The sequence below is a fragment of the Sapajus apella genome, unplaced genomic scaffold (genome assembly GCF_009761245.1).
Source record: "Sapajus apella isolate SASKATOON/1434 unplaced genomic scaffold, GSC_monkey_1.0 scaffold20, whole genome shotgun sequence".
Lineage (NCBI taxonomy): Eukaryota > Metazoa > Chordata > Mammalia > Primates > Cebidae > Sapajus > Sapajus apella.
Window position 1 is genome coordinate 23435172 of NW_022436960.1, and position 25877 is coordinate 23461048.

The window sequence follows — 25877 nt, forward strand, 5'->3', positions numbered from 1 at the left end:
AATAAACTAAATCTCCAGGAATATTAGGACAAACGCGTTTGCTCTTCTTAAAACAAAGATAGTCTACAGCCAAGAGCCACAGAAGAGATCAGAATGAATGAAAAGCAACTCCAATTGTCAAAGCTATTTTTCATTATTCATTAAACAAATTCTTATTCCTTACCTTTTATCATAGACAAGCACATCACTGCATTATGTAATATATTGTAGTTTATACTTTTAAAAACTGATTTCCTTTTAATACATAAGCTAATTGTCTTAATATTTTACCCCCTTCAAAGCCTTAGCTTATAGCTCCTGTTTGTCTTTTATTATTTTTAGCAAGACAATGACCTTTGCTAGGGTTTTGTGATTCTCATTTCTCCTGCCTAATTACATATATTTCAAATACATTTTCCATCTCAGTCTCTCTTTCTTATCTCAATACCTCTTCCTCCTTTGAAAGCATGCCTATTCCCTTGTTCCACAGAAAATAAAAAGTTCCTTACTTGTTCTTCACCCTGGGCCTTGTGAGAGGTTACTGCATAATCCCTACATTTAAAAATTGCCTTCCAGGCCCTGGAATAAGGCACTTTTTATATCTGGTTCTGGCCTTATGCTTTTATTCACAAAGTCATGCTGAGAGTCTATAAAAACTCATTTTCCAGGCCCTCGTCTTAGTTCTCATATGATAACTTTAGCATTGATTGAACAGTACAGATATGACATGCTCCAAATAAACAGCATTCCCTTCCATCAAAGCTTGAAGATTTATTATGATGGATATATTCAGACACACCAGTCTCTGTTTAGGAAATGCAATTTTATGGAAAAATGCAAGATAATTGGTCTTTAGCTCTTGCAATAAACTTAGATAGCAGCTGCCATATTTAAATTAATACAGTGCTTCTCCCTGTTAGATTAGGTCTTCTGATTAAGTCAATCATGTAAAAAGATTTTGGCATAGCCCATGTGCATTTAGATTGGAAGCTGTTTTTTGATGTGGCTATTTTTTTTTTAAATGATGTGATACTTGCCCAGCTACTAAGAAAAGGAAATTGAAAGTTCTTCATTCAGCCATATATCCTGTCTGTCCTTATCTCTCAGGCTCAGCTTTTCCTACACATTGGGCCACATAGGCGGCAAGTTTTATTGGGCGCAAGAACATTCTCCAAAGCAATGACCTAGTATTTGAAGCCTGCATGTGAACACGGGGTCTGCTTCCTGTAGATCACAGACACATCACTCTCGAGGATTTAGTCCCTCTCCCATTGTCTCCATTCCCTCTGACTCTGGCTGCCACGGTGCAGATCAAGAAACTTAGAGAACAGCTTTGCTCCTTTCAATCTCTCTTAAACCAGCAGTAAGAACAAATCAGATCCACATGGCTGGAGCAGCAGAATGCAAAGTGCCAAGGCTGGCATTTTGATCGGCCCTCCCACTCCTAGAGAAAGTCTGGATAATGAGAAGTGAAGAGGTTCCTTCTAGGAGCAAATTAAAGCTAAACGGGTCTACCTGCCTTGAAGTCACTGGTAAGTTAGAGGCATGGCTGATAAGACTTCATCAGTAACAGGTGAACACATTTTCTTTAACGGGATCCTCTTACTGGTAACAACCAGTGATGACCCAATTTCCATGATCCACCCATTTAACTGGATCTCTTAACATGTATCTGAAGTTCTCCTATAAAAAGAACATTCTTCCTAAAGTCATAAACTTTTAGGAGAAGCCCATAATTAACAGTGGCACAAAAATCATATTATGTTTACTATGAGGAAATCACAGCCAAAGATCATACCACTATTTGAACAATTACCTATCTTTCACAGTCAATGACGCCGCTGCAGACCCAGAACCTGTGTTATGCTGGAACTCATTTTCCAGCAGAGCTTAGAGAGTGCAGACACACAGATATTGATCGTCTTAGCACCTGTGCAACTTATGACCATTCGATTTTACGACCACAATCGCTAGCCACGACTGCTCCGCGTCTGGCAGAGCAAACGTTGCCCAGCTGGGCGTACGACAGTGTGGACCAGCTTCCGGCAGCACTACCATCTCTGCGTGCACCATTTCAACTGTACATATAGCCTACTCAACTTACGACCAAATCGTGTTATGAACGATCCGCGGTCCTGACCGTGCTCGTAAGTCGAGCACTAGCTGTAATGAGATTATGAGTTCCTCACAAGCAGTGGTGACATCATGGGCTTTGTTTTTTCTGTTCCCCAGAATGGCTGAGTCCCATGGTGACACATAAAGCCATGTGTCATAAGAGTGGAAGGATAATCCCAGAGCCACCATGTATGTCCTCATTTACAGATGCAAATACCGAGGCCCTGCGAGGTTACAGTTTGTCCGAGGTAACAGTGATGACTGGCACAAACAAATTAGAGCTCCTCTCTCCTAATTACAGTGTGCTCTTCTCACTATATACTTTCAGTTGCCTCTAACATAAGTGCTTATGAAAATTTGTTTGTTGACCAATTTTATTTTTAATTTAATCTATTTTTTTTTTTAAGACAGAGTCTCACTCTGTTGCCCAGGATGGAGTGCATTGGCGTGATCCCCGCTCACTGCAACCTCTGTTTCTCAAGTTCAAGCAGTTCTCACTCCTCAGCCACCCAAGTAGCTGGGATTACAGCTGTGTGCCACCATGCCTAGCTAATTTTTATATTTTTAGTAGAGACAGGGTTTTGCCATGCTGTCCAGGCTGGTCTCGAACTCCTGACCTGAGGTGATCCTCCCACCTCAGCCTATCAAAGTGCTAGGATTACAGACGTGAGCCACCACCCCTGGCCTTATTTTTAATTTTAATTGACAAATCATAATTATATATAATTATGGGGTACAATGTGATGCTATATGTATACTATGTGAAATGATAGAAATCAAGCTAATTAACACATCTATCACTTCAAATACTTATTATTTTGTGTGGTGAGAACTTTTGAAATTTATTCTTAGCAAGTTTGAAATTTACAATCCATTATTATTAGCTATAGTCACGATGCTGTGCAATAGATCTCAAGAATGCATTTCTCCTGCCTAACTGAAATATTGTACCCTTTGACCGGCATCTCCTCATTACAGCCCCCAACCTGAGGCCTCTGGTAACCACTATTCTACTGTGTACTTCTGGGAGTGCAACTGTTTTAGATTCCACATAGACCTGAGTTGATAAATGCTAATCCAATCATTCTCACTCTGTCACCTAAGGAGGCTGTTTGGGCAGTAAGAATGACTACAGAGCCATTTTAGAGAGATAGTATGTGTATGTGTGGAGAGAGGAAGACAGAAAGAGACTACGTATACATGACAAGGAATGCATGCAGAAGAGAGGACAGAAGTAAGATTTCTATCTTTTTTTTTTTTTTTTTAGATGGAGATTCCCTCTGTTGCCCAGGCTAGAGTGCAGTGGCTCAAACTCAGTTCACTGCAACCTCCGCCTCCTGGGTTCAAGCGATTCTCCTGCCTCAGCCTCCCAAGTAGCTGGGATGACAGCTGCCTGCCACCACACCTGGCTAATTTTTATAGTTTTTAGTAGAGACGGGTTTCACCATGTTGGCTAGGCTCGTTTCTAATTCCTGACCTCAGGTGATCCACCCGCCTCGGCCTCCTAAAGTGCTGGGATTACAGGTGTGACAGCACACCCGGCCAATTCTATACCTTATACTCTATTACATCAGTATTTACACTGAATAATATGCTTTATTGGCTACAAAATGACTTGAGGCCTTATATTTGAATATATGAAATAGCAAATCATATGTAAACGTGTCTTGTTCTGATTCATTATTCACAGTCCACAAGGAAGTGATAAGAGAAGTGAAACTATCTGACAAAATTTACAGCTCAATCACTGAAGAATCTAAGCTAAAATGGCAATTTCTGTACTCCCTAAAAAAGGATTTGCCTTGAGCTTTGTGGCATTCATTTTTTCCAGATCCTACGGTCTCCATCACAGGGAAATTAGCAAACTGAAGCGCCAGCCCACGAGCTCCGTCCAATCCCAACATGCATAAGAGCCTTCCTCTGATGTCTGAGACCTCAGCTTGCAAGAAGTGCAAAGGGATTGGAAGGGGTATGCTCCAATCTAAATGGAATTCCTCTAAAAGCACTGTGCAGCAGAAAAGACAAGTAGAGTGGCTATTTAATCATCTTCACTATGAAGTGCCAATTCTTTAGACTCTTATGACATTCATGAATGATGCAGGAGGCGGGCATGATGAATGCAGAGCAATTCCCTGCGACAGATACTTTCAGGGAATTTATGCCCCTCCCCCCAGAACAAAAGGGCTCCTGGGCTCAGTTATCATTTGTTCTGCGAGAGAATTTACAGTCTTGCCAGCAACTCCTTTTACCCTACTCAATAAAGCGCTTATTTTGATATACTGACTGTGATTGTTCAAGAACAACTGTATCCTTGGAAATTCATGTGCAGTTAGAAGTCCTACTGGCTCACTTGCCTTCAATTCATGCACTTTTGTATTTCCAGCTTCTACAATCTAGAGGGCTTGGACACAGGTCTCCAAATCATGTGTCTACCCATTCAATCAGAGATATACACATAATACATACATAAATGTACATGCACGCACACGAGTATATGTATGTTTGTATATGTGTATATATATGTGTATATATTATAAGTGTATATATGTACACACATATCTACACACACAGAGAGACATAGGCTGCTCTGTAGTATCTAAAAGCTCAAATGCTGTTTGGGGTCACTGTGAGTTGCAGAATTCTTTACTGTATGGATGGCTACACATACTGTTAAATATGTACTAAAAAGTCTTATTCTCTATCCTCTGCCTCAAGATAATCTGCGTGGATAGTAAGTTAGTCAATGCATTCACAAATGTTTATTATGCCCCTTCTATATGTTAGGCCCTTTTCTGGGTACTGAAAAGACATTCACGGACTAGCCAAGTTCTTGACTTAATAAGAGAGCGCACTCTAATAATGATAGCAGACAATAAATAAATAGATTGATAATACAATGTCTGGGAATTTCAAGGGCTAATAAAAGCATGACAAGGTGATGGAATGTATTCTCTTTCCGGGTCCACAAGGGGGTGTAGTTTTAAAGGCAAGAACTTCCTAGCGCCATGCCCCCCTCCCATCTCTCTCCATCCGGGAGATTTAAGGGTTTGTGTTTGAATTTCGCGGGTGCGGGAAGAAACTAAGAGTCAATCACTACAGTGGAAGTTCTAAGGAATTCCTTTCATTGGCCTGGGGTCTTGGAGAAGGCGGGGGTTCCTCCCAGGCTGAAAGCCCCCTTCTTCCACACCCCTTCAGACTTCATGTTTGGGTCCCCTTCCACAGACACTCCCTTCATGAAAGCCATCTTTCTCTCTCCTGGATTTCCCCTCCGGAGTCCCCTTCCATGAACACTCCCTTCAGGGAAGCCTGTCTTCCCCTCCTAAACTCCATCTCTCTCTTTTCCCTTCCACTCAGTGTGGAAGCTGCTTTCCTCTCCTGGGTTCCATCTTTCTGGATTCTCTCACTCAGTGTGAGAGTTAACTGTTTCTTTCTCTCTCCTTCTCCCGTTTCTCTCTCTCTCTAAATAAATCACTTTCTACAAACACTTTTGAGTCCAGCATTTACTGCGCACTGTGCCCTGGTCCCCTCTCTCATCCTTGAGAGGGCAGGAGACCAAGAACCTGGAGAAACGTCCTTTCAGGGTAGCTGAGGGCACCCTGAACCCCTCAACCCCAATATCACAAAGGAGTAGCCATGTCGGGAAAGGGCTATTTAGAATGGGCGGGGCAGGGCAGGCCCCTCTGTGGAGATAGCAATAGTGACCTGAGTACAGAGAGGGAGAATGCCATGTGTCTTCTGAAGGAGGAGAGTTCAAGGCACAGGAAACAAGGGGAAAGGAATTTAAAAGGAAGTCAAAAATACGTGTGGCTTGTGTGAGGAACAGCAAGGAAACCAGCGTCACTGCAGTGGATGATGCATAGGAGAGAGGGGAAGAAAAAAATGATAACAGAAGAGACCAGAAGACCAGATTACATCGGTCCTCGCAGGAAGCACTTCATGTGAAGGAGGTCCTTGTCTGATTCTACCCTGAGATGACTGCATGGTTTCTAAGTAGCTGTGTTCATAACATTTTCAATAGGATGTTAAAACTCAGACTTTGGTAACCAGCATGGAGAGATGCCTCAAAGTACTGCTGTATGAAGAACCATGCATGAGCTCAGGATATTTAACCAGGAACCTTTGGAAGCTCACAGTGGCCATCTCAAAACATGTAAAAGACGTCAGGTAGAAGGAGGATTACGTGGTTTTACAAGGCAGAACCAGGGCTGATGGGTGAAAATTACTGGACTAAGACCAGAGCTTGAGTCCAAGATGTAAAAGCACTTCCTAGAGCTATCCAAGATAGAATGGGATCTCCAAAAATAGAGTCAAAATTTCATCATCGGATGGGTTCTAGTATAACAGAGACCAAATAGTCACTGTTCAAGGAGGTCTGCAGGTCCTTCCTAAATAGTTCCAAAGGGAACCTTTATAAGAAGAATATATGAAAATAGAAAATGCTGGACCCTGGTGCAATAAACACATTCGATCTAAATTAGTCATCTTATTTCTCTTGATTAGTAAAAGGCCATTTTTGTTTTTCAGCAAATTGCTGCTATCTTTTTCTTAAGAAAATCAGTAGCAATGTGGGAAACAAGAACACTCTACAAAGCTATTTGTTTGTTTACTGACAAATACTTTAACACAATGGCAGAAATAAGGATATTTTGGGTATATACTCTGTCTTTTCAGAATAAAAATCCTACTAATAAAACAAGCAGTTTAAAACTATTTATTTAATTGCTGAAATAGCAGCAAGCCACAGCTCCTTTTTTCTTAGCCTGAAAGCCCCAGGGGCAATGGTGTGGAGGTGCTAGGCTAAACTTGGTCCTTCAATATTTTGGTGGGTCAGAAAAAACATTCCCTTACTATGATTTTTCTACAATGTCTAAGACTGTCTTTCTTAATGGAACTTTATCTCAAGACAGTCAATAATACCAAGGGTTACAGTCCACAAGCAGGAGAAGACATGGCTTCAGAAATATTTCTTGAAAAGGATTTTTAGTTTTACTCAACAGGTATAAAATTTCGGTAATGCAAGATGAATAAGTTTTAGAGATCTCCTGCATAATATAAAGTCTACAGTTAATAATACTGTATTATACGCTTAGAAATCTGTTAAGAAGATAGATCTCATGGTAGGTATTCTTATCACAACAATTTTTTGACTTTAAAACAAAAAATGTCCCCTGCTTCTTAACAGAAGAAGAAATGCTTATACACAAGAGTTCACATTGAAGAAGTTATCATTAAAATATTTTAAAGGAGAGAAACTATTTAACTAATATTTTGGGATAAGAAAAAAATGGAAGAAAGCAAAGGAGAAAAGAGAAGATGGGAAGGAGGCAGGGAGGAGGGCGATTAGTGGGTACCCTATAAGAATTATAAAATAATTCTTCCACTATATTCTGGCTGAATAGATAGCTAAATTAATACTTCTTTCCAGGATAAGTTTTTGTATTTTTATGTGAAGAGCAACAAAAATACTGAAAGGAATGAATACATAGAACAAATATGAAAAGCTTTAGGAAATCAGTCTCTAGGAAATAAAAGACTAAGTTACTGTTTGAAGAGACGAAGCATTTTCTTCATCAGAGATAAGACTTTCAGAGAAAGGGCTGTGTACTACACATGAGGATAAGAGGAAAAATAAGCAATAGATAGAAATGGAAACAAGTAAAACAGGGAAGAATTTCTTGACCATCAGGGCTGAGAAACAACAGCAGAACACCTCAAAACGAATTACTGAATCAGCCCTAGTGGTCTCCAACCCAGCGAAATTTTCAGCACTTCATCCCATTAATTTTTATTATATAAACTCTTTATATTTTCTTCCCAGTTCTTACTCATTTTTGTCTGACTCTCCTCAATAGGATGTAACATCAATAAAGCTGGAGACCTGTTATAGTCATTGCTAAAATGCTAGAACATTGCATGGCATACAGTAAACTTTCATTTAATATTGTTAAATCAATAAATGGATCTTTAAGGAGGCCTGCCCTGAAAAATAGGAGCATAGATCAGATTATCTCCCATCACATAACAGCCATCGGTCCCTACCACTCTCCTGCACACAATTCTCATATGGACTCCAATTGCCTTAGAATGAAATGAAACTCTTTAAACGGCCCCAAAGGCCCTTCGTGATCTGATCCTTGCCAACCTTTCCTACATTACCTGGCCTCATACTTCCTTTTGTTCACTGCATGCCAGGCACTGGGATTTCATCTGTTCTCCCAACACATGAACATCTTTGTGGCTTTGAGACCTTACCACTTTCTCTTTCCTCTTCCCCCAGATGTTTACGTGGCTGTCTCCTTCTTATCAATGAGTGTCAAGTCAAGGGTGATCTCCTGAAAAGCTTTCCTTGACCACACAATCAAAAGTAACAACTTTCCCTCATCCCAGTGGTAATTTTCTATCTCATGAGCAGTAAGATTTTCTCTACAACTCTTACCTCACCTCTTCAATCTCCTTCTAGAATGCAAGTCCAAGAGAATAGATGTCTGTGTCTGTCTGCCTGGCTTAGAACTACACTCTCAATGATCTAATTAATATCTAGCCCAGAGTAGGTACTTAACTACAGTTTGGGGATGAGTGAATACAGTTTTTTTCTTTTATTTTTTTAGATGGAGTCTCACTCTGTCACTAGGCTGAAGTGAAGTGGTGCAATCTTGGCTCACTGCAAACTCTGCCTCCCGGGTTCAAGTGATCCTCCTGCCTCAGCCTCCCTAGTAGCTGGGATTAAAGGCACATGCCACTACACCTGGCTAATTTTGGTATTTTTAGTAGAGATGGGGTTTCACTGCCCAGGATGGACTCTATCTCTTGACCTCATGATCCACCCACCTCGGCCTCCCAAGGTGCTGAGATTATGGGTGTGAGCTACCACGCCTGGCTGAAATAATACATTTTTAAGAAAATTCATTTTTAGAAATAAAATTTGCTGATTTCTCAAAGTTCTTTATGCTTTGCTTATAGTGATCACTGCCATAGACCCATTAGGGCTACTTAGATTCCAGATACATCTCAGACACATAAAACAATGCTTATTTTCACAATCTCCATAATATGCATGTCTTTATTTGATCAATTTTAATTAATTAATTTTTATTTTTTAATTTATTTTTTAGAGATAAGGTCTGACTCTGTCACCCAGGTTGGACGGCAGTGGTGATCATAACTCACTGCAGTCTAGAACCCCTGGCCTCAAGCAGTCCTCCTGACTCAGCCACCCAAGTAGCTGGTCACCACGTCCAGCTAATTAAAAAAAAAAAATTTGGCCAGCATGGCGAAACCCCATCTCTACTTAAAATACAAAAATTAGCCGGGCGTGGTGGGGCATGCCTGTAATCCCAGCTACTCGGGAGGCTGAGGCAGGAGAATCACTTGAATCCGAAAGATGGAGTTTGCAGTGAGGTGAGATCGTGCCATTGCACTCCAGCCTGGGCAATAGAGCAAGACTTCGTCTCAAAAGAAACAAAAATTGTAGTGATGGGTTCTCACTGTATTGCTCAGGCAGGTTTGGAACTGTTGGCCTCAAGTGATCTACCAGCTTCTGCCTCCCAAAGTAATGGGATTACAAGTGTGGGGCACCATACCTTTGACTCATGTTGATCCATTTCATACACTGGAAAGGATGGTAGTGGCTTCTCTCTATTTTGTCTGTTATTAGGGAAATTAATTGATGTGTACAAAATCATATTAAGCTTATTCAAGGGGAGCGCAACAAATCCAAAGCAGTCGTATAACTATCATTAATTAGTTCATATATCCTGTAAGAAAAGTTATATCAATATTTTTTTCCACCCAGTGGAGTACCAAAAATAAGTCACTCATAAGACAAGGGAGGGACATTACATTTGGATTTGAGTCTTTGGGACAGTATTCTCTCCAAAGGCATGGAAGCAAAAGAGTAAAATTCAGTGGAATCAACACTCTCAGCCCAATAGTTCACATAGATATTTTTCAGAGAAGCTGGATAAATAAACTCTGGACATCCTATTCCGTCTTTTTCTCTGCTATAAATGTAATGCATTGATTCAGGTCCCACTACTTCATGACATTCACAGGCTTCAGTGATACAGAGGGTTTATTTTCATCTCTTCATCTCAAGGAGCTGGGGTGGCTCTGAACCCCCAGTGCCAACAACTACTTTCCTCCTCCTCCCTTCCTTCTTTACCCAGCACCCCAACAGCTAGGTAATGGGGTTAATAAAATGGCTATTACATAAAACCCTCCACTCCCATATATGTTAATCCTTTTCACTTCTCCAAAGCCAATGGGGAAGTATTCTAAGGAAGGAATTTGCTGCTAGTGGATAAGATGAACTAGGGTGAGTGCAAAGGAGGTAATCTGGCTTTGACTTAGTAATGGGAAGTAGTTGATGTTGAGACCTAAAAATAGCTAGGAATTTCTTAAGAATAATAAATAGCACAGGACTTTTCTTGTCCTGAAGATTCCTCATTCAGCACAGCATGAGGAAATTGGTCTTTATTAAATAATCTTAAATGCTTCAGAAGATTTCCTTTTAGAAAGTGAACCTGTGGGTTCACTTCTAGACCAGACCAGAATTTCAGTGCAATCTTTGCTGTTGGCTGGAGTATAACATTGGTTTATTTCTCTACTCTCTCTTTCATGCTACTCATTTTCCAACTCTCCCTCATCGTGCAAGACACAGCATAGGCATCACCTTCTCTATGAAGCTTTTTTATCCATTCAATCAGCTGTGTGGCCAACATTTATTAAACATGTATTATTTATTCAATAAATACATATTTAGACCTAATACAGACCAGATCTAATAGAGGTGCCAAAGACACAGGAAAAAAAAAAAGAGAGAGAGAAATGAGTGAGCTTTATCAATTCACCAACTTCATACAAGTTCCTGTCTTTTTACCCTTCTTCTGCATAAAATAGTTCAATAAACGTTGTAGAATGAAGAAGCTAAACACACACATTTCATATTTTCCTCATCTGTGCAATGAGGAAGTCAAATACATGAACTCTGAGGGTCTCTGCTGTTTTAACACCTGTATTGTAAATGATTTTAATCACTTATTGTAGCTGTACACAAGATCACTTTGACTACTTGACAAGACCAGGCTGCAGTGAAGGGACTATTACCAAGCTGTCTGCATACTCTTTGAAGTGGAAATCATGCACACAAAAGCAGCTGATCCTAGCAAGTCACAGATGCTGGTTTTGGCCTCACCTGCTCATTTCTCTCCCCACCGGGAGGACTGCCACAAACACTAAACCTCACTGGGAAGTGCAAACAAGAATTCAGACCTTTCAGGACAGACACTGATCACAGGCAACAGTTGAACATCTAAGGCATCCCTGCTCAAGGTTCTATTAAAACATATAAAGAAGCAAAAAAGTAAGTCCGTGTTTACAGAACACCAACATAACTAAATGAAAAAAAAAAAATCAGCAAATCAGGCTTTGTTTCTAGACCCAACAATAGTGTTTCTTTCTTCAGTTGAAGTTGGGCAAAACATCTCAGATGCCTGCTTTTTATGAACCAAATGAAAAAGAATCAGGGTTTATCCAGGTTCCTCGGGTATCTATAACATTTGCTGAGTGTCTTTCCCAGTTGCCAACCATGTCCATGCTATGTGGCAGAAACTCTATTTTCTCTTAATAATCAAGGTTAGAGCAAAAGTATTTTTTCCCCCATAGGCCTAGTGGCAAGAGAAGCCCAAAATAACCAGGTACAGTTCAGGAGAACCATTATTATGAGGACCCCTGGTAGAAGCAGCTGTTTCTGATAAATCATATTCACAAACTCCTCATGAACATTACTTAAAGACTCTTAGCTTTGTTTTGTGTCTCCAAATTATAGCCAACTTTGTTCTATTTTCCTGAGACTCTACTTTTATTGCCCAGCATACAGGCTGTTAAAACACCAGACAGAATAATCTAAGCAAACAAAACCATGCTTATATCATCACAAGTATTCTGTAAGAATTAGATACTTTTTCTTAGCTTTAGTATTATTTTGCTCTCTTCTCCTTGCTGTTAGTCATGACACAAGGAATCCTTAATTGGTAGAAAAAATAATTAATAGCTAAAATTCTCTGTCTTATTGCAATGTCCTTGGCCACGGGCCTTTTATGGTTCCAGCCCTAATGCTTCTTATACTCACCTAGAATGAGAAGAAATGAGAAAAGCACGGGAGAGAAAATGAAAGAGCATAATCATGAATAGCATACGGTTTGATAAAACCCACATCCTGAATGTGGCGGAGAAGGAGGACAGTTTGGTGTTTGTTTGCTTGTTTGTTTGTTTTAAACATTGCTTGCATGTTATTTGGCTGAAGATTTCTGTATAACTTTCTTCATATTCATAGTCTCCATCCATATGATTTGCTCTGATGCCCCTCTAAGGTTTTCTGTTTGTCCAGGGATATTCTTTCAGCATTTTGTTTGGACAGCTGTTTATTTCCCTCAAAATTTTTGGAACTGAAAACGGAAGACCAAGTCAAGAATTTATTACAGAGATCCCAGTCTCTTTGCTACTCTATGCTAGCTTCTCAAGTATAGGTTTCTAGTTTTTAAAAAAGAAACGCTGTGCTGTTTGTTCAAAACCCTATGAGATTATTTAAAAGGTGATTTTGCTAACAAGGAAAAATTTGAAACCCATAACCCATAACAACATTAATTCAGCACAGATCATATTGTTAATTATTTTTGGAAGAGAATGGCCCTTGCTACCTTGGTCAATTATCAGAGTTGTCACATTAACCTAAGCATTTCTTCCACTTCAATTCATTTTCTTATGCTACTTGATCCTGTAGCAAGGTTATATTAAATTTGTCTCCTGAATAGCATATGGATCTAGCAACCTATTACCCCAGAGTCCCATATATCTATTAATAAAGAACTAGAGCCATCTTAGCTAGCACACCAGATGGTGCCTAATTTACCCAATACATATATTACTGTAAATAATCATAACGAGTACTCCTACTAATGATTCTGTTCTCTATAATTAAAAAAAAATTTTTTTTTGAAAGCGGTTATTTTTAAAACCAGTATCTTTGTTTTGGAGCATATTCTTCCCCCAGTGCAATGACAATAATAACAAATATTTATTGAGAACCTTTTATGTGTTGGCCATTGGATAAAGTTCTAGAGTTACAGAGATTTATACAAATCCAGACACCATTGCTCTAAATATACTATGAGGATCGATTCATCAGAAAAGATATCGTAAAAATACAAATCACAAATGTGTTACAGTAAGTGTGCTGGGGTAGGAAGAGATGGATTATTTCATTTGTATCAGTGATATTAATACATAAATAACTGCTGATGAGCAGCATACAATGTTTGCCAGGCATGCTGCTCTTACACCTTGTGGTGAATCTTTAAGAAACAACAGTAACAACACAATTAGGTAGATATTAGCATTTCTGTTTTAAAGATGAAAAACTGTGGTATGGGGGTAAATGGCTTTTCCAAAGTTATACAGCTAAACAGGGGCTTAATTAGAATTCAAATCACTTTCTGCCTGAGTTGAATCTGAGGGCTTTTCACCAATACACCAAACTGCCTTCCTGTGTTAATTTGAGCTTCCCATCCAGGCCATCAGTTTCCAAAAGGGTAAATGTTAAAACCATCCATTGTTTTTCCTTACTCCTTCGCTAGGCTGGTGCCCAAAAAAATATTTCATGAAAGTTTGTTTTTAGCAGTAAATGCATAGCTCATTTCTCTAAGGAACAGTGAACTTTGCAGTGCTCAATACTTGCTTTGTACAATTTATACTGCTCCACTTCACCTTATAAAAATGGCATATATCATCTCTGAACCAGCATCAGAGCTCACAAAAACCAGGATGGATTTGGAAAGCTACCAATGTGATGTTTATGTATGAATTAATGATTATTATTATTGATGATACATCGATTGCTGAGTTAAATCTATTTTCACATGCAATGTTAAGTAGCTTCTAACACGAAAACCATTTTAAGAGACGTGAGACAAACAAGACCAGAAATGTAGCAATGACCACAACTTTACTTGAAAACTTTGACATGGGTTGACAGAATGAGAAAATAATTCTTTGAGATATACAGTATAGTTAGAAAGAGACTTTTAACTACTCCATTGAATATTTATTTTCTTTTCTTTAAATAAAATGAGCAAATGATACCTGGTAGGTTGGGTCTCCAAAGACTCTGAGCTAAAAAGCAAAACATAGCTTTTGGTCTTGATTTTCTGAAGATAATACTTAGCTCCATGCAAACAAAAAATGGTCTCGTCTCTGGTCTTGGAGCAATGCCATTGGGATTTCAGGCCATTAAATCAGTAACTGCAAGGCACTGTGGTGGGCATTAGCAAGTGAACGACCCTGTTTTCCACTTTCAACTTCCAATGCAAATGTGTTTATAAATATTAATTTTATTAAACATATATTAAATTGTAAATGTTTAATTTCTACTTAAACCTCATAATTTAATGCTTTCTGAGTAGAGCAGTCCCATCATTTGGTGATGTAGTTTATATTGTAAGTACAGTGTCATTGAACCATTTCATCACACATACGTGTACACGCACACCCACATGCTTTCTATGTACAACAGACTGTGTAAAAACTCTCTTTGGTGGGTGGCATAGGAATGCTGCGTTTCTCAGTAGCTCATAGAATCAAATCTGAGGTTTCACAAAAGGAGCCAGAATGCATCTTGCAGAGAAAATAACAGCATGAAAGAAAGTGGGAAATGCGGTTCTATTTACTTCAAAATCTTGTTTCAATGTATTGTGCATGGCCCATGTGAAACATCAGGGTGGAAACTGTGTGCAACAGGCTTAATCTACAACAGATATCAAATCACGACAAACTGTACTCTTGGGTGATGAGCTGGGGATGAGTGAAGTAAGGCATCAAGCTTCTACTTGGAGGCTCAATGGCACCTTTCTTTATTATCTTACACACTTTGATTCTGTCTACATATGCACAAAGGGCATAAGCAAAGTCTTTTCCAAAAATGCTCTTTCAGGTACTCTTAACTCAAATTCTAGTTTTTATTTCACATTCCCTTGAGATTTAATTAGACATATATTTGTTTAAAATAGCTTTCGAGGAGGTTAAAAACTAGAAGATACTGGCAGAAAACTCACAGTTCTTTGTTACTGCTGTTCTACCCAGCTAGTTGTTTATAAAACACCTAGAAAGAGTTGCAGACATTATAAAATGCTTACTTGAAAAATCTAGTCTAAACTATTCATAGGGAGACAAACATCAGTGACAGAAAATCCATACATTAATAAAGAGGCCTTTCCAGTACTTCTTTACCTGGAACCACTCTGGAAGCCACCTTTGTTAAGCACTTTATCAAACACGATTCAGGAGACAAAGCACCTTCCTCCTCTATTTACCCTAACCAAGTTCGGTTTGCCTCATACAAATCCAAATCAAACGTTTATTAACAAACTCAACAAGGACAGCTAGATAGAGAATATCTTGGGCTGAGTCCAACCCATAAGCAGACCCTAACACAAGGATTCAAGCGCAAATGATTGATAAGGAAGCACTCCCATGCAGAGGCAAAGGACAGGGAAACAGGAGTCCAGACAAGGGTATAGTCCCAGGCAAAGTGCCAGAGCTGGCCGCAGCCGATCCCAGAAGAAAATGCTGGCATACACCTTGCACCTCCCTGAGAGTTTTTCCAGCCAGAGGCAATAGAGTAGTAGATTGAGCAAACTTTCTTTTTCTCTCCTTTTTTTTTGAGATGGAGTTTCGCTCTGCCGCCCAGGCTGGAGTGCAGCGGCACAATCTCAGCTCACAGCAACCTCTGCCTCCCGGGTTCAAGCGATTCTTCTGCCTCAGCCTCCCAAGTAGCTGTGACCACAGGTGCATGCCACCACACCTGGCTAATTTTTGTATTATTAGTAGAGACAGGGTTTCACTATATTGGCCAGGCTGGTCTCGAACTCCTGACCTCATGATCCGCCCACCTTGGCCTCCAAAAGTGCTGGGATTACAGAGCCACTGCACCCGGCAGACAACTTTCTTAAAAACAAAAAAAGCCACGCTGGCTACTGCAAGAGAAGTCACACTGAAGCTGGGGGATACAAAAATAGTTCAAATAGGGAACTAAAAAAACTGAATTAGATCACCAACATTATCTGATACAGATGGATAAATATTTAATTAAAACATTATAAACATTATAAAGAAACTGATTTAGAACATTTAAATATGAAACTCATTTTACATTTGAGGACAGCACGACTCAAAGAGGTCCAATGACTTCCCTAGGATCACACAGATTGCATGTGGCAGATTTAGGTTGTTGAGGACATAGCGCTCCAAACTTTCAGCTCAGGGGACTTCCCATTTCTCTCGGCTGCCAGCAAAAGCTACACATGTTCAAATCACCCTAGAAGTTTGCAGAGATTGCCTGCTTCAGGATGATCCGAGAGGCTCAGCAGCCAAGCCGCGTACAGGAGCACAGTTCTGTTCCCTTCCGTAGCTGCATCTTTCTACTACCCTGGAGATTGCTGGGCTCTTAACAACATGATGTATCAATCTGACATGACCGCATTGGTTACCTGAGAAGACACCGCATGGAAGACAATGCAAATTCAATTTTTGAGAATGTCTGGGTATTTAAACTAGAGGCTTAATGGGTTCTCAGATGACGCTTTTTTTTTTTTTTTAGAAAGCACATTTCAGGATTAACACGTGAATCCTCAATACTTGTAAAACAGCCTGGGGAAAAAACTGTGGGAGCTATTCATGCTATTCATCAGAATGAAAATTAGGTTTCTGGAGTCGGGACAAAGATGTTTCCAGAAGTGTCACAATTCATCGGAAAGATTGTTCCAGGCACTGGGAACTACAGGCACGGGAGCACTGAGGTGTGAAACACCGCGAATGGAAAGAACGTATACGCGGTTCAGAGTTTGGGAAAAGAAAAGCAAAAAGCAAGAGGAAGAGATGCAGGTGGGGGCGGGTGGGGGAGCCAAGAGATGTGGTCCACATAGGTGGGCTAGAGATAGATCAGGAAGGGCCTTTCAGATGTTACTAAGCACATGGATTACTGTTTTGTGGAGAAGAGAAACACTAAAAGGTTTTTACACTGGGAGGAGGGAGCCACAATGAGCTTTGCAACACAGACAGTTTAATTTGGCAACTGTGTGCAGCGTGGACAAGGTGGTCCAGGAGAGAGGTCATGGGAGGCATTGCAATAAAGCCTGGAGGTAGATAACAGGGCAGTCTGAGGCAGTTTCTGAATGAAAAGCAGAGAAGAAATTTTGTAAGTATTTGGTTGGTGGAACAGGGAGGACTTGATCCAATTAGTAATTAACAGCAATGATTTTAGTGGTACCTACAGTCCTCACTGTTGCGAAAAAGGATGCTTTCTAACCAAATTAGACTTGCAATTCTCCTTTTCCCTAGGATGCTGCCTGCCCAGTAAAAACAAGTATGTCTTTTCTTAGCAGATCAAGATCACTTACATATACACTGTACTTGAAAATAACTTGGCCGCTGCTAATGTGGGGATTTGGGAATGGGAGGGGAAGAAGGAGGAGGAAGAGATCATTCCTGAAATAGAAACAAGCCAGTGGCAGACAGCTGGGTGAGTAGTCTGAAATAGTTACAAACAGCTCAGGAAGCTTTATAATTAGAAAACATATCCATGGACCTCCATACAGCAAAGCTGTAGCTCTAACAGCTTTCAGTGTGTCATTGCAGGCTGCTGAAATGAGGCTGGGTGCATTCAAACACCAGAGGGGAAAGGGAAAGTGTTTCTTACAAATCAAACAAGAAAAAAGGAAAAAGAAGAACTACTACTACTCTTATTACAACTATCAAGGAAGACACCAAAGACAGAAAGAAGTGCTTTTTATCGGTTTAGAAAACAGTTGCAGAAACGGTCTGTATTACAAAGTTCCTTTATTCCTTATAACCTCAATGGTTTAACCTGGTTCCAGGCACCTTTTGGAGCAGTGCTCCCCATGAAAAAGCAGCACGTCTAAGGGTGATGTCATAGGTTACATTAGACACACGGAGGCGGTGTTTAGAGGGCGTTCTGAGAGAGTACACTGCATTCCAGAACCTATTATTTTATCAAGGACAGCCTCTCTCCCTTTTTAATAAACAATTAAATATATTTATCTCTGCTAGGTATGGTGGTTCATGCCTGTAATCCCAGCACTTTGGGAGGCCAAGTTGGAAGGATCCCTTCTGTCCAGGAGTTCAAGGCCAGCCTGGGCAACACAGTGAGACCTCATCTCTACAAAAAATTAAAAATCAGAGTGTGGTGGTCCAGGCCTGTAGTCACAGCTACTCAGGAGGCTGTGGCAGGAGGAGAGCTTGAGCACAGACTGACACTGCAGTGAGTTATGATCATGCCACTGCACTTAGCCTGGGTGACAGAGTGAGATCCTGTCTCAGAAAACAGAAAAAAAACAAAAACAAAATTGTGTGTGTGTGTGTGTGTGTGTGTGTGTGTGTGTGTGTGTGTGTCTTAGTGTTCTACATCCTTGCAAATCAATAATTAAGGAAAAGACAGAGGTAGTCATTGGCAGGTTCAATACAGAGATGGGGGATCCTTTATTTGAAGGTTAAGAGTGTTTTGAAATCAGCTCTGATTCTTGACTTTTCCAGTGAGATTCTGACCCACAACATCTGCCATGTTCCAATCCCACCAGCCACACATGCACAGATTTTTTTCCTATTTAGCAGTCTCTGGCAGTTGCAAACTTTCTCTATTTATCTCATCCCAAGCCTCAATTAAAGCAATTGCCTCTTTTTTTTTTTTTTTGAGCAAATTTCCTCCTCCCTTTCTTTTGCCCTGACTTTGATTCACCTGTCGATTGACATTCTTGCTTCATTACTCGCTGACAGCTCAAAATGCAACCCTGATCCCTCAGCAAATTACTTCTAATCATTGCCTTCCTTAACATTACTACTTCAGTGGACTGTCAGGGGCATTCAGCAGACTGTGCAAGATCAGAAGCCCGTTGTGGCTCTGAGCTCCGTCGTTTTTGGCCTTGCATCAGGTACTGAGTTGCAGTGGATGCGCTACTGAATGCAGCCTTCAAGATTGGGGTGCTCGTCCTCCAGATGTTGGGAATCCTGGCTGTGGACGACTCGCAGCAAACCTCAGGTCCTCTCCAGAACTGGGCTCAAAGGGTGTGACCTCATATGACGACCGGGTGTTTGGATGGGGATGGGAGGTACAAGACTGAGATCCTTTATGCAATTTGGGTCATCTCGGAAGGACAACGTAATTTCAGAGCCGTGGCACTGGCCGAGGCTTTAGTTGTTCCAGACCAAATTATCCCTCTATCCCATGCCTGCTTTCCTCACTTTCATTCAGAAACTGTTTCACAGGGGGCCCTCCCCATCCCGAATCCCCTGTACTCAATCTTCACCTCAGTGTTCCCAGCTTGACAGAAGGCAGCAGTGAAAAGTTCTGCTCTTTCACGTTTTGCGATTTATTTGCATATTGTTTCTTATAAAGAGAACACGCCAACGTACCTGCACCACTGACAGGAGTTTTTATTTGTTAGCTGGATTGCTCATGTTTGAATGCCTAACAGTGTTTCCGGTGGTGGGCCCTTTTGCTTTCCTGACCCACTTTCGGAGGCCTTGCCATTATTCACCAGGTGGCAGGTGTTCATTAAGAGACAGAAAACATGGGGCCAGTTGTAAGGGAATTTACATTTTTATTAAACTTCTTTGACTTCAGCTTGATTTTTTTTTTTTTAAGAATTGGTCTCATTTTTCCAAATTGTGCACCTGTGCTCATGGCTGCCTCTGGGCTGAATCTCATTCTTTATTTTTCTAATTTCGAGCTAAGTGGGGTATGTGTGGATATTGGGTAACCAGTGCCAGAGATTTCACAGTATCACATGCCACTATTCTGTTTCAGAAAAGTGTTATTGCTTCTTGTTATTATTATCTACAAGTCTGGCCAGAAGTTGAGTCTTCTCAGAAGTTGAGTCTGATTAGTGCTACACACTACAGGTGAGCCCACAATGTTACTTAACTTCCAGCAAGCACATGTATTAAATGGAGAGGTTGTAAAATGTAGATTCCTGGGCACCATTCCTTAGTGACCCTATTCAGTGGGTCTAAGATGAGGACAAAGCATCTGAAATTTCCTCAAGCATGTCAGGTGACAGAGTTTCAACGTTTGTAAAAGACTAAAAGACTGGATCCTATGTTCTATGCTTTCTCTACAAAAGAACCACCCATGTGGTAATTAAATACACAGTTAAAGGCTTCTAAGCAGGCAAGAGCTGTGCTGTGTTGAATAAAGTTTTAGCTAGACCCATGTAGACCAGATATAGTGAATAAAAATGCAAAGTGTTCAAGTGGACCAGTGTTATCATCTATGAAATGTTGCCAGGTATTAAATCTTACTTGACTAGTTCCTTTATATCACCCTCTCACTTCCTGGTACCAAAAGTTTGCATGTATTAGATATTGTGAACGTAGGAAACGAGCACTTTAAACTGGTGAGTTTTTTCTTTTATATCTGGAATATAAGGAAAAGAGAATTGGGGTCCTATGGCTATTTACCTTGGCTTTTTTTATTTTTTATTTTTATTTTTTGAGATGGAGTATCGCTCTGTTGCCAGGCTGGAGTGCAGTGGCGCGATCTCGGCTCACTGCAACCTCTGCCTTCCGGGTTCCAACGATTCTCCTGCCTCAGCCTCTCAAGTAGCTGGGACTACAGGTGCTCGCCATCATGCCCAGCTAATTTTTGTATTTTGAGTAGAGACAGGGTTTCACCATGTAGGCCAGGGTGGTCTCAATCTCTTGACCTCATGATCCGCCAGCCTTGGCCTCCCAAAATGCAGGGATTACAGGCATGAGCCACCGTGCCCGGCCAAGCATTTTGTTTTTTAATCTAGTGTGAGTCTGGGGACATAACAAAGACCTACCCACACACTGAGGTAGAGAGAATGCTAGCGGTCAGGAGAGTGAAGGGCGCAAAACCTTTCACGTGGAATTCTTTGAACACCAACTTATGCTTCTGACTTCAAGTGCTGTGATCTGAGAGAACTGTAGCTGTTCTTGTGGTGGTCAGGATCAGCTAGGATGTCCCAATAGTCCTCCCGTTTCCTTCTAGGATTTCCCAAGTCTTTAACAACCAACTTCTTTCAAAAAGAACAAAAACCTGCATTCCTCTTAAGAGGTACATTGGAAATTCCTCAAAATGTTCCAATGATTGAACACCTAGCATTCCAAAGAATACCCACGTTTCTTCTGGCAGACATTCTTCCCTCCCAATTATGAAGGACAACAGGTCCAACCTCTTTCATTTACTGCACTGTAAATTTAGGATGTAGCACTGCATTGTGAAGATTACATTGTTAGGTACCACAGGAAAACCAAAAGGTGACAAAAAATATATAACTCTAAATTAAGATGAAAGTGAACAGCAAAAGAAGCCTTACTCAGGCACCAAAAAAACACATCTTCTGACATCCCCTCACCCTCAGTCCATACGTTCACTGTAGTGTGAAATAATAAACTGTAGCTTGAGAACTCAGTCACCAGAATCACACGTGTCTGCATCTCAGTAAAATGCACCGATCACAAAAGATTCAAAAGCCTACTGGACAAAGCGAACTAACATTCAAAGCCATGACAGAAGACCTCGAGATTTCCAAATTTGTGTCCTTGAGACAAAAGCTCATAGCTCAAAATTTTCGATCTTAACACTAAAACCTTATTTCTGAAAATAGAAAAACAACTGTTTCAAGATACTTTAGAGTATTAAGGTTACTAACCAAAACTATTCAATAATGTGTGTGATTGGAAAGGGGGAAGGGAGAGGTGAAATATTCTCCGTTCACACTGGAGGTCTTCTTAAGGTTAGTACTTTAAGACAATTTTTGAGATCTCTTTCATGAAAAATAATACTAACCAATGGAAACAATCATAGAAGTGCCTTGTCAATTGAAGGGAGAATAATGGTACTTTATATTATGTGATAGAGACAGCAAGACAGCACAGAGGGGAAGAACTGGTTTCTCCTGAAGCTGAGGTGGCAGGTTATCAAGAAGTCTTCCCAAATGAGCATTCATTTGAACCTCACAGATCACTGGCAGTGGTTGGTCAAAGGTGAAGTAGGAAAGGTGATTTAAACCAAAGAAGATCTTGAGCAAAGGTATGGAAATGTGAAAATATATGGCAATTTTAGGATGCCATAATCCAAAAAGGTTAAGATGAATTAAAGACACATCTGTAGAAATGACAGGTGCTATCTGCAAAAATAAAGAAAAATTGATAGAGATTAGATATTACACTAAGGGGCTCCATTTCTCAAGGAATAATTAATTATGTAATTACTGAGAATAATTGGTGGCTTATTTACTTGGGAATGATATGATCAGATCTAATTCATCAAGTATAGCATTGGATACACACAGAGGACAGATTGCAGTAGGGAGAAAAGCAAGGATTCCATTAATAAGCTACTGTCACATAAAAGATAATAAGGTCTGTGACTAGATCACTGAAGAGAAATTAATGGATTAAAAAGACACATTTCAGATGAAAAATCAACATAATTTAGTAATAAATTAGAAGTCTATTAATAGAACCTAATACTGTAAAAGGTTTCTTTTTTTCCTTAATTTTTTTAAAGAAAATGTAAGGCAGGTTCGCTTTAAACTTATGCACAACCAAAACTTCTACATCTTGTTTAGTGTAAAGTTCTGTCAGTCTGAAACTCCCATACCCAGTACTGGCAAACTTGATTTATCTAATAAAAATACAGGATTTTACATTCATTTCTTTTAAAGTTTCTTTTGTTCAATTTTATTTCTTCGCTTAGGCTATCAATACAGTTTCAATCTTGGTCCATCATCTGTTATTACTTAAAAATTCTAAGTATAAAACATTTAATTTTCATTAATTGTTATATGACACTGGATAAATGTAGACAGTACAGTATTCTAATCTCTTAAAAGACTTCATTTGGGGCCAGCATAGAGCCAACAATTAATATTCTCTCTATACTATGTTCTATAGTTTTGGTTTAGCAAACACTCACTGTAGAATCATAAAAAAAAATTTGAAAGACATATAGGTCAAGTCTCTGCTGAAGTGTATTTCTATACCTAACAAATTCTCAGACAAAAGTCCACACAAATTTACAAATTTATGGCAGAGGGCTAGAGCCAGGTATTTGCTTTCCAGACTTGCATTCTTAGATAGATATCTCAGTTCTTTTGTTCACAAGATAGGAAGAATTTTGTTAATGACTCTTCTTTAGCTTACAGGTTGTGAATAAAGACCAAAGTCATCTTTTCAACTATGTATTCAGTCCTGGATCTGAGAAGGAAGGTAAGAGCCAGAGACCCCGATCTGTAGTACTCACTGTGAGGTTAGTCATTTCTAGTGTGCTCAAAACACATAAGGGAGAAGTCATAGAGCAATGTGGTAAGTTTTTGGAAAAGATAATATGTGTCTGTAACTTAAAATGATTCTCAAAAATAAAAGCAGCAGACCCCAATGGACTCCTAAAAAGATCAAGAATCTTCATTTACAGGTAAATAGTTATAGGTGTAAGAATAGCAGAAGAGAGGTAAGCTAATTAGTAATAAGCAAAAATTTTCTCCTTATATGGCCTTTTCTCAAGAAATAACTTTAAAGATCAGAGCAGAACTGAAGGAGATAGAGACACAAAAAACCCTTCAAAAAAATCAATAAATCCAGGAGCTGGTTTTTTGAAAAGATCAACAAAATAGACAGACCACTAGCCAGATTAATAAAAAAGAAAAGAGAGAATAACCAAATTGATGCAATAAAAAACGATAAAGGGGATATCACCACAGATTACACAGAAATTCAAACCATCATCAGAGATTATTACAAACAACTCTATGCACACAAACTAATAAACCTGGAAGAAATGGATAAATTCCTGGACACTTGCCTCCTGCCAAGCCTAAACCAGGAAGAAGCCGAAACCCTGAACAGACCCATAACAAGGTCTGAAGTTGAGGCAGCAATTAAGAGCTTACCACCCAAAAAAAGCCCAGGTCCAGATGGGTTCACAGCTGAATTCTACCAGACATACAAAGAGGAGCTGGTACCATTTCTTCTGAAACTATTCCAAACAATACAAAAAGAGGGAATTCTTCCCAAATCATTTTATGACACCAACATCATCCTGATTCCAAAACCCGGCAGAGACTCAACAAGAAAAGAAAACTACAGGCCAATATCCATGATGAACATAGATGCAAAAATCTTCAATAAAATACTGACAAGCCGATTGCAACAGCACATCAAAAAGCTTATCCACCATGATCAAGTAGGCTTCATCCCGGGGATGCAAGGCTGGTTCAACATATGCAAGTCTATAAACGTAATTCACCACGTAAACAGAACCAAAGACAAAAACCACATGATTATCTCAATTGATGCAGAGAAGGCCTTTGACAAAATTCAACAGCCCTTTATGCTAAAAACTCTCAATAAGCTAGGTATCAATGGAACGTATCTCAAAATAATAAAAGCTATTTATGACAAACCAACAGCCAATATCATACTGAATGGGCAAAAACTGGAAGCATTCCCCTTGAAATGTGGCATCAGACAAGGATGCCCTCTCTCACCACTGCTATTCAATATAGTATTAGAATTTCTAGCCAGAGCAATCAGGCAAGAAAAAGAAATAAAGGGCATTCAAATAGGAAAGGAGGAAGTCAAATTGTCTCTATTTGCAGACGACATGATTGTATATCTAGAGGACCCCATCGTCTCAGCCCCAAACCTCCTGAAACTGATAAGCAAGTTCAGCAAAGTCTCAGGATACAAAATCAATGTGCAAAAATCACATGCATTCCTATACACCAATAACAGACTTAAAGAGAGCCAAATCAAGAACAAACTTCCATTCACAATTGCCACAAAGAGAATAAAATACCTAGGAATACAACTAACAAGGAATGTAAAGGACCTCTTCAAGGAGAACTACAAGCCACTGCTCAACGAAATAAGAGAGGACACAAACAGATGGAGAAACATTCCATGTTCATGGTTAGGAAGAATCAATATCATGAAAATGGCCATACTGCCCAAAGTAATTTACAGATTCAATGCTATCCCCATCAAGCTACCAATGACCTTCTTCGCAGAACTGGAAAAAACCACCTTAAACTTCATATGGAACCAAAAGAGAGCCCGCATAGCCAAGTCAATTCTAAGCAAAAAGAACAAAGCGGGGGGCATCACACTACCAGACTTCAAACTATACTACAAGGCTACAGTAATCAAAATAGCATGGTACTGGTACCAAAACAGAGATATAGACCAATGGAACAGAACAGAGGTCTCGGAGGCAACACAACATATCTACAACCATCTGATCTTTGACAAACCTGACAAAAACAAGCAATGGGGAAAGGATTCCCTGTTCAATAAATGGTGTTGGGAAAGCTGGCTAGCCATGTGCAGAAAGCAGAAACTGGACCCCTTCCTGACACCTTACAGTAAAATTAACTCCAGATGGATTAAAGACTTAAACAGAAGACCTAACACCATAAAAACCCTAGAAGAAAATCTAGGCAAAACCATTCAGGACGTAGGTGTAGGCAAGGACTTCATGACCAAAACATCAAAAGCATTGACAACAAAAGCCAAAACAGACAAATGGGACCTAATTAAACTCCACAGCTTCTGCACAGCAAAAGAAACAATCATTAGAGTGAATCGGCAACCAACAGATTGGGAAAAAATTTTTGCAGTTTACCCATCTGACAAAGGGCTGATATCCAAAATTTACAAAGAACTAAAGCAGATTTACAAGAAAAAAACTA

At 39.8% G+C, this 25877-nt stretch overlaps 1 protein-coding gene across 43 annotated transcripts in view; it reads right to left on the bottom strand.

Annotated features, from left to right (window-relative positions):
- Nucleotides 1-25877, bottom strand: part of NRXN3 (neurexin 3) — a 1699208-nt gene that overhangs the window by 408322 nt on the left and 1265009 nt on the right. The gene's annotated exons all lie outside the window — the stretch shown is intronic.